This window comes from Perognathus longimembris, chromosome 22 (genome assembly GCF_023159225.1).
Source record: "Perognathus longimembris pacificus isolate PPM17 chromosome 22, ASM2315922v1, whole genome shotgun sequence".
Lineage (NCBI taxonomy): Eukaryota > Metazoa > Chordata > Mammalia > Rodentia > Heteromyidae > Perognathus > Perognathus longimembris.
In genome coordinates this window covers 28,794,253-28,803,688 of record NC_063182.1, presented here as the reverse complement: position 1 = coordinate 28,803,688, position 9,436 = coordinate 28,794,253, and the positions used below count along the sequence as shown (strand labels likewise).

Here is a 9,436-nt window from a genome sequence, read left to right as displayed (position 1 = left end):
ACTCAGGAGGCTGAGAACTGAGCCTCGTGCTTCAAAGCCAGCCCAGCTAAGAAAGTTCATGAGCTTCTTTCTCCAGTAAAATACAAAGAAAAAGCTGGATGTGGTGCTGTGGCTCAAGTGGTAGAACGCCAGCCTTGAGCCAAAGAAGTTCAGGAATGGCACCCAGGCCTTGAATTTGATTGGCACACACACACATAAATATATGATATGAGCGTATACAGAACTTTTATAATGCATACATAGATACATACATATATAATTTACTAATGTGTTAAACATTAGCCATCTCTTCTTCATAACTTCAAACTGTAAATGGACAAGGTAGAGAGGTAAATGAAATGAACAATATCATTTGGTGACAAACCCTGTTTGGAGTATGCCCGGAGTTATAAGGACACAGAGGAAACTAGTTAGGATCACCAATCTTTTTTTTTTTTTTTTTTTTTTAGTGAAATCTTTTTTTTTTTTTTATTAATTGAACATAAATTTTTTTACAAGGTGTTGTGCAAAGAGGGTGCAGTTACATAGTAGGGCAGTGTGTACATTTCTTGTGATATCTTACAACCTGTTTTTCCATCCCTTGTCTAGGTCAGGTAGACACATATGCACTACACAATGTATCAAGCACATATACAGTGTTCACAGACTTGGTCTCTACTGTCTCTCCGTCTCCCTTTGTTAACAGTCATATATCAGGGAGATCATGCCCCTTTGTTTTCTGTGTTCTAGGCTTGTCTCACTCAACATTATTTGTTCGAGTTCTGACCATTTCCCTGCAAAAGCAATATTTCACCATTCCTAATCGCTATGTAGTATTCCATTGTGTATAAGTACCATATTTTTTGGATCCATTCGTCTGTGGAGGGGCATCTGGGTTGTTTCCATATTTTGGCTATTGTGAATTGTGCCGCGATAAACATGGAAGTACAAATGTCTTTTTGATATCTTGGGTTTTGCTATTTAGGATAGATGCCTAGGAGTGGTATGGCTGGGTCATAGGGTAGGTCTATATTGAGCTTTTTGAGAAACCTCCATACTGTTCTCCAAAGTGGTTGTACTAATTTGCACTCCCACCAACAATGGAGAAGGGTTCCTCTTTCCCCACAGCCCCTCCAGCATTTGTTGTTTCCTGAGTTCAGAGTATAGGCCATTCTAACTGGGGTGAGGTGGTATCTCAGGGTTGTTTTTATTTGCATTTCCTTTACTAGCAGGGATGTTGAGCATTTCCTCATGTGTTTCTTTGCCATTTTTATATCTTCTCTTGTGAAGTCTCTCTTTAGCTCTTTTGCCCATTTCCTAATGGGTTTATTGGGCTTGGAGGGGCTTAGTTTTTTGAGTTCTCTGTAGATGACAGATATCAGGCCTTTGTCTGTTGCTGTGCTGGTAAATATCCTTTCCCATATCGTTGGCTGTCTTTCTATTTTGGTGGCTATGACCTTAGCTGTGCAGAAACTTTTTAATTTGTAGTAGTCCCATTTGTTGAGTCTTTCCCCTATTTGTTGTGCCCCTGGGACTCTATTCAGGAAGTTCCTTCCTGTGCCTATAAGTTCTAGCATCTTTCCTACTCTGTCCTTCAGTAGTTTCAAGGATTCAGGTCTGATGTTGAGGTCCTTGATCCATTTTGAGTTGATCTTGGTGCATGGTGATAGGCTTGGGTCTACTTTGAGTTTTCTGCATATGGCTGCCCAGTTCTCCCAGCACCAGTAGTTGAAGAGGCTATGTTTATTCCATTGTATGTCTTTAGCTCCTTTGTCGAATATCAGTTGGCTGTAAGAGTGCGGTTTTATTTCTGGGTCTTCAATTCTAATCCACTGGTCTTCCGATCTGTTTTTATACCAATACCATGCTGTTTTTGTTATGATGGCCTTGTAGTAGAGCTTGAAGTCTGGTATTGTGATACCTCCTGCACTATTTTTTTTTGCCTAGAATTGCTTTGGCTATTCTAGGTTTTTTGCTGTTCCATATGAATTTATGGATTGGTTTCTCTATTTCAGTGAAGAATGTGGCTGGGATTTTGATAGGTATTGCATTGAATTTGTATAACAATTTGGGCAATATGGCCATTTTCACTATATTGATTCTGCCTACCCATGAGCATGGGAGGTCTTTCCATCTCCTTGTGTCTTCTTTGATTTCCCTTATTAGATTTTTGTAGTTTTCATTGAATAGGTCCATCACATCCTTGGTTAAGTTGATCCCTAGGTACTTTATTCTTTTTCTGGCTACTGTAAATGGAATTGTTTCCATAATTTCCTTTTCTGTTTGTCTATTGCTGGTGTACAGAAAAGCTGCTGACTTTTGTGGATTGATTTTGTATCCTGCTACTTTGCCAAATTGGTTTATTAGGAGGATCACCAATCTTGACCTATAGATTGAGAAAGCATCTTCTGGCCTGTGGGTACTGAAATGGGTATTAAAGACCATTGCTAATTCAATTTGACAGCATTTTTTAACTGTTGTTATTGTGCATATACAAGAAGCTAGCAATATTTACATCTATACAATGTAGATGCTAATCATCTATGGGTAGTACACGTGATTTGACAAAACATGGAGCAGACTTGCAAGGAAGACCTGTGTCTGCTGCAATCGAACCATACTTTCTGGATAAACCGTGCTGGTGCGTCCTCTGCAATCATGAAACATCCTGAACAGAGGATGTGGGCTATATTGAGCAGGATTTATCATTGGATGGTGAAATCAAAACAAGTAAAATCATAGTAATAAGATAAATTATATTTTATTTGACACAAACATTCAAATAATAACAATAACATATACAGAAACCTTGAAAATGTAATAAAATTAAATAATATATTCAGAAAAATATGCATACTCATTTCATCATGGAATCCATATGAACAGAATTTGAATGTTTTTGCTTGTTCGCTTGTTGTTGTGGTGGTGGTAGTTATGGTAGTTGGATTTAAACTCATGCCCTTGAACTTCTAAGCAGGTGCTATACCACTTGAACAATATTTCCAGCCCATCGAAAGGGTCTTAATGGAAGAAGCTTATTTGGAAAATGTTCTGTGGAAACAGAAGTAAGGAACCAGAGGAAGTATAACAGAAAAGGAGGAAAGTCTACATGAAAACAAGGTATTTGATAACATGTATTTACTACTTGAAGATCCCTACAAGTCTGAAGGTTCAAGGTATGAGAGAATGAGATTGTTGTCTATCATTGCTATCTTCCACTGTGAGTTTCTCCATGGGTCTTTATAACTCTCAGTTTATAATTTGGACATATAAATTCTAAGCTAGCTCCTATATGTGTAAGGAAAGTGCTCTTGAAGTGTTAAGAGAGGTAATGAATTCTTTATTTATTGTCAAAGTGATATACAGAGGGGTTACAATTTCATATGTAAGGCAGTGAGTACACTTCTTATCAAACTTGTTATCTCCTCCCTCATTTTCTCCCTCCTTCCCCCCTTGCCAGTTTGCCCCTCCCCCATGAGTTGTACAGTTGGATTGCACCATGTGGTTTTGTAAGTACTGCTGTTGCATTGGTCTGTCTTTTTATTTTTTGTCTCCCCATTTTTATTTGCTCCTTCCCTCCCTTAGTTCCAATAAGCAAATATATAATACTCAAGGTAACAAAATCAGTAACAGTGACATCAGGAGTAAAACACTGGGGAAAAAGACAGAAGAAAGTGGCATAATTTTAGATGGTACATTGAAAATAACAATGACAGTGGTAAACCACTTACTTCCATAACTTGGAGTTCATTTCACTTAGCATCATCTTATGTGTTCATATGTACATTGCTATTGAGCTATTGTAATCTTCTGATAGGAATATCCTAGACATGTACTAATTATTACCAATGAGGGGAACCAGAGAGTCTATGTTTCTTGGGTCTGACTCACTTCATTTAGTACAATTCTTTCCAAGCCCTTTCATTTCCTTACAAATGGGGCAATATCATTCTTTCTGATAGAGGATTAGAATTCCATTTTGTATATGGACCACATTTCCTTGATTCATTCATCTACTGAGGGGCATCTGGGTTGGTTCCATATTTTAGACGGCAACTTGTGCTGTAATGAACATAGGTGTGCTGGTGGCTTCTGCATGGCAAAGGACATAGCTTGCAAGATAAATAGAAAGCCCACAGATTTGGAGAAGATTTTCACTGGCCATACAACAGACAAGGGCCTCATATCTAAAATATACATGGAACTAAAAAAATTAAGTTCCTCCAAAACAAATCCTCAAAGAAACAACTGTCCCCATAGTAAATGGGCTAAAGACCTTAAAAAGACTTCTCTGAAGAGGAAATGAGAATGGCCAAGAGACACATGAACAAGTACTCTACATCACTGGCCATAAATGAAATGCAAGTCAAAACAACACTGAGATTCCACATCACACCAGTGAGAATGTCCTTTATCAAGAATACAATAACAGATGTTGGAGAGGATGTGGTCAAAAGGGAACCTTACTACATTGTTGGTGGAATGGAAACTTGCTCAACCACTCTGGAAAGCAGTGTGGGAGGTTGTTCAAAAGTTAAACCTAGACCCAGCAGCCCTGCTTTTGGGCATCTATGCAAAAGGTAATGAGTACATGATAAAAAGGAACTTCCTGCATAATGCTGTTTACCAAGCCAGTGAATGGTATTATAGGTGAGGAAGAGAGAAGGGAAGTAGTGTTTGAAGTGATGTTATCTATCTCCTGCATAACCCTATTGGCTTGTACCTTCAATTAATTCCAGTCATACCCAATCCTCCATTTCGTTAAAAGCCTTCCAAAGTTATAGAAGATTAAAGGTGGCTCTTTGGGCCACTATCGTGCCACCATCAGTCAATCATCTCAACTTAATGGTATTCATCATTTCCTATTGACATTCATTTTAGGTTTCTTACTTCTGTATTTCCCTATCTTACTTCTTGTATTTCCATATCTCTTTCTTGTTTCTTATAGTATACGCAAATGTTCATTGTAGTTGTCTGAGCATTTATCTGGCTTTTAGATGGAATTGTTTAGGCAATTGTCCACTTAAACTTCTTTATGAGCACTGGTGTCTCAAGAGACACCAAGTAACTCTTTTAAATCCTAGACATCTTCTTTCTTTCACTATAACCCATAATGCAGCCCTTTGGTTTGTGTCAATTATCTATGCTGGCATGGTAACTCCTCTCCTTGTCTACTAGCTCATTGTAGTGAAAAGTCAAATTTAATGAGATTTCACTCTTAGGCTTCAAGTTGAGTGGTATCTTTTTTTTTGTCCCTAAGAGGAAGTATTTGCCCAATTGCAACCAGCACTTGTAATAAAGTTTGAATTATAAATCCAAGAAACACACATTTCCAAAATGTATTAAAAACTGTAGGCAGATCAGCTAATGATAATTTCAGTCTTGATTGCTGGGCTAGTGTTATGAATTTGAGGAACACAGACAGCATATAATGGAGACTAATTTATTGTATATTACATGTGGTAACAAACATCCTCCTTTATCTACATGCTACCTTAATGATGAATTATCACTTTGCCAGGCACTTATGAAATCACTCCTTTATATTGGCTAATATTTTGGGGTGATGAAAGATGTAGTTGAGGTGCATTTCAAGGTAATGATTATGAAGTTATTGCTTCTTCACATATTTTAAGAAATTGCCCATCATTCTGAGGAAATGCACAGGATATCAGTCCAGTGAATTAGGATTTTGTACAGTTGGCAAAAATACTATGTCTAAGCAAATTTATCTCCATAATCCTATCAGTTTGGGCAAGGTTACATTGCTTCTTTCTCCAGTGTTAAAAGGGTCCAATGTAATTTCACCCTGTTTCATTTCAATGAGCTTCCAAATTGTTTGACCTCAGTGGGTATCCTATGGGAGGATACAGGTAAGTTTTTGTTGTTGACAGTTTGCCCATTCCGCATTGGCAACAGCTAATAATCTTTAGTAAATGGAAGCCCACACTATTGGGACCCTGCATAGTTAGTTCTGTGTTCTAACAATCTGTTCATGGTCCCATTGTGACAGCTTAAAACTCAGTTGGATCAGCCTGTGGTTAAGATGCTCCTCTGTGTTAGCACAAGCTTCGTAAGACACAGATACGACAGACACACTAATGAAGAAATTTTGTGCTCTTTTAATCCATATGCATATGACATTTTAGACTTGCTTTTTTCCTCCAGTCTTTGTCTGACTAAGCCCTTATGCAACTAGTAAAAATGATTTTTGCTTTGATATTAAGTGACTGCCAAGACAACTACTAGCTCTATACTGACGGTTTTCCCTCACCACTATTCATACACGCACATTTAGATCAGCCTTAAGGACAGCAGCAGCACAATTTTTACTTAGTCATCTATTGAGCTCACCCATCTAGGAGCCAGATTTGAATTTTTATTCTATATCAACAGGTCTTTGATAACACATTGCAAGGCCATTGATATAAACTAAGAAAAAAAATCACTGATCAAATCAAAGTACTTGAAATATGATTCTGGACCACCTAGTTGTGTAATTTACATGCATACTCCTGATCAAATTAAGCCTCAGTGTCATCTGAGTGTTTTTATCCTCTAAGATCCATGTGTTACAATCCTTACTTTCAAGGTAATGATGTTAAGAGGCAGAAACATTGGGATGTAATTTAGTTGTGGGAACAAAACTCACAGATAGAATTTTGCCCTCATGAAAGTTCTAAAGTCTGTCAATTAACCACGGGAAAATAAAATAGTGTCCATCCTATCTATATTGCTATCTGAGCTATGTGAATAGCTGAGGATCAAGTGATTCAAGGCAATTAGTAACCTGCTAGTAAACAGCTAAAGATAACATAGCAAGGAAGGTGCAGATAGTTAATGGACCGAAAAACAGTGCAGCTGGAATACAGCCAATAAGAAGAGTACGTGATGGGAGATTAAATTAGACAAGTGGAGAAGTGGGTACAAAGTTAAGGAGCAAGTTTGTATCATCTGGTAGGTCATAGAAATAATCTAGCTTTCACAGGGATAATCATTTTATTTTATTAGCAAAGGAATGATCTAATTAATGTAAAAAAGATCAATTTAGATGCAAACTTGAGAATAGACCATATTGAGCAGAGATAAAATCAATAAAATCTCATAGAGTAATATTGTAAATAACTCCAGTGTGGGTGCAGTAACTGTGGCAAGATATGGTCAGGCATTATCCACACACTCCTAGAAATTTAGAGCCAAATATATTTGCTGGAAATTATATATAAGTTTGAGAGAAGAATATGAGTGAAAGATAATGCTTATGATTTTGTTCTGAGCACCTGAAAGAATGAAAACATAAAGGTGAGAGGAGGAAATATGAGTCTAGAACTTAAGAAAAAGGCAGTACTATACTCAGCATTGTGGAAGACACAAGATCTACTGTCCTTGTTTTTGACCTCATTTGAACAGAGATGTCTTTCCCAATGTTAGGGCCTTATGTGTTCACTGACTGTTGGAGGCAAATTAATATAGACACAATCCTCATGGCCAAGATGAGATTATTGTGATGGATCCCATAAATTCTTGAGTCACCAGTCAGACTCCATGGGGTTGAGTAAAAATCTTCTTTCAAGTATTCCTTCCTTTTCTGCCCATTCTTCTTTTCTAGTTCATATGTGTTAGTCCTTAATAAAACCAATTCCTACAATTGCATGTCATTGCCTACTTCGAGAGAATTCAACATGGAATTGGTAACAACTGTGGAAGGGGAATTAAGTAATAAGATTCTACTTACTTGGAAATGGCAAATCTATTTCATTAATGCTCGTAGGTGGAGCACAGATACCTCCTGGGGTAAATTAGTATTGAGTTGTTACAAATCTCATTCTTGAATACAGATGGTACATTGGTGCTATCCAGCAGGTATAGGAGAAATATAAGTACAACAGCCTAGAATTGAATACTATTGTTATGGACAATAACTGATGCCCTAGACAAAGATAAAAATTGACTGTCAATTTACAGGTGCTTTAAAAGTAGTAGGGAAAATAAAAGAACCTTCAGAAAGCTCATCTGGCTACATTTTTCTTTTGTATTTGGACAGCACAGAAAGCTGAGAAACCAGGCCCAAAATAGAGAATGTAAATACTGTAGTAGCCTCATTCCAACAACTCTAATGTCAACCAAGAGTGATTATTTTTAATGTAAAGTCAGAGCCATTGATGCAGGAAAAACAACAACAGGCAAATTTTAACATGGAGAATCCGACATGTAGATTATTGTTCCTAAAAATAAGGCTGGTAATATGGCCTAGTGGCAGGAGTGCTTGCCTCGTATACATGAAGCCCTGGGTTCGATTCCCCAGTACCACATATATAGAAAATGGCCAGAAGTGGCGCTGTGGCTCAAGTGCTAGAGTGCTAGCCTTGAGCAAAAAAAGAAAAAAAAAAAGGAGCCAGGGACAGTGCTCAGGCCCTGAGTCCATGCCCCAGGACTGGCAAATAAATAAATAAATAAATAAATAAACAAACAAACAAATAAATAAATAAATGTCTTTCTTTTTCCTAAGTAGAATGACAGTAGTCCACCACAACACAGGGTGAATGTCTACTGACTGTGACAGCACAGCTCAAGACATTCCTTCTTTGCCAAATTATAGTGGGACCTCCTAAATTCATTACCTGGATGTATCCATGTAAAGGAGTTCACAGGACTACAAGGTCAGTGAAGATGCCTGATTATGACATCCTCACTAATTTGATGCGAAATCTGATTTTCATCTTTCTGTTAACTGGAGATAATAATACCCCCATAGCATCTGAAACTTAATCATACAATAGATGATAGAAAATAATTCTAGTTGTGGGAAAAATGTTTGTAATGTGGTGAGATTACTAGATACTAAAAATGTGAACAGACTATCATTATAACAAAACACATTACAGAATACTTGATTTTTTTTCATGAAAAATTCCTACATGTTTATAATGTTAAACATTTAGTTTATTTTGTATAGTTTTAAACTCAATAAATAATTGTACCATTTTACCACTGGATTTTTCTGTTACTGTGATGTTTGGGAGTTATACTGATATTAATGCATGCAAAATTATTTTGAAATCTTCAGCATTATTTAGCATTTTTCTATATGAATACATCACATGTTAATTTTTTTTCTGTTGTTCATTTTGGCAGCACATATACTAAAATTAGAATGATACAGAAAAGATTAGTATGGCCCATGAGCAAATATGACACATAAATTTGTGAAGTGTTCCACATTTTTCATTTGTCAGGCTTTGGTAGAGAAAGGAGAGGCACAGAAATGGAAGGACAAAGAGTGAGTGAACAAATGCAGCAGTGGTACTTAGAAGATACTATATTGATGGCTGGAGATATGGCTTAGTGGCAAGAGTGCTTGCCTTGTATACATGAAGCCCTGGGTTCGATTCCCCAGCACCACATACACAGAAAAGGGCCAGAAGAGACTCTGTGGCTCAAGTGGCAGGGTGCTAGC

At 37.2% G+C, this 9,436-nt stretch overlaps 1 non-coding gene across 1 annotated transcript; it reads left to right on the top strand.

Moving 5' to 3' along the window:
• Positions 1-9,100: 9,100 nt before the first annotated feature.
• LOC125340226 lies at positions 9,101-9,205 on the top strand. The gene has a single exon (XR_007208710.1). It is a non-coding gene; the product is annotated as a U6 spliceosomal RNA (small nuclear RNA).
• Positions 9,206-9,436: the final 231 nt, after the last annotated feature.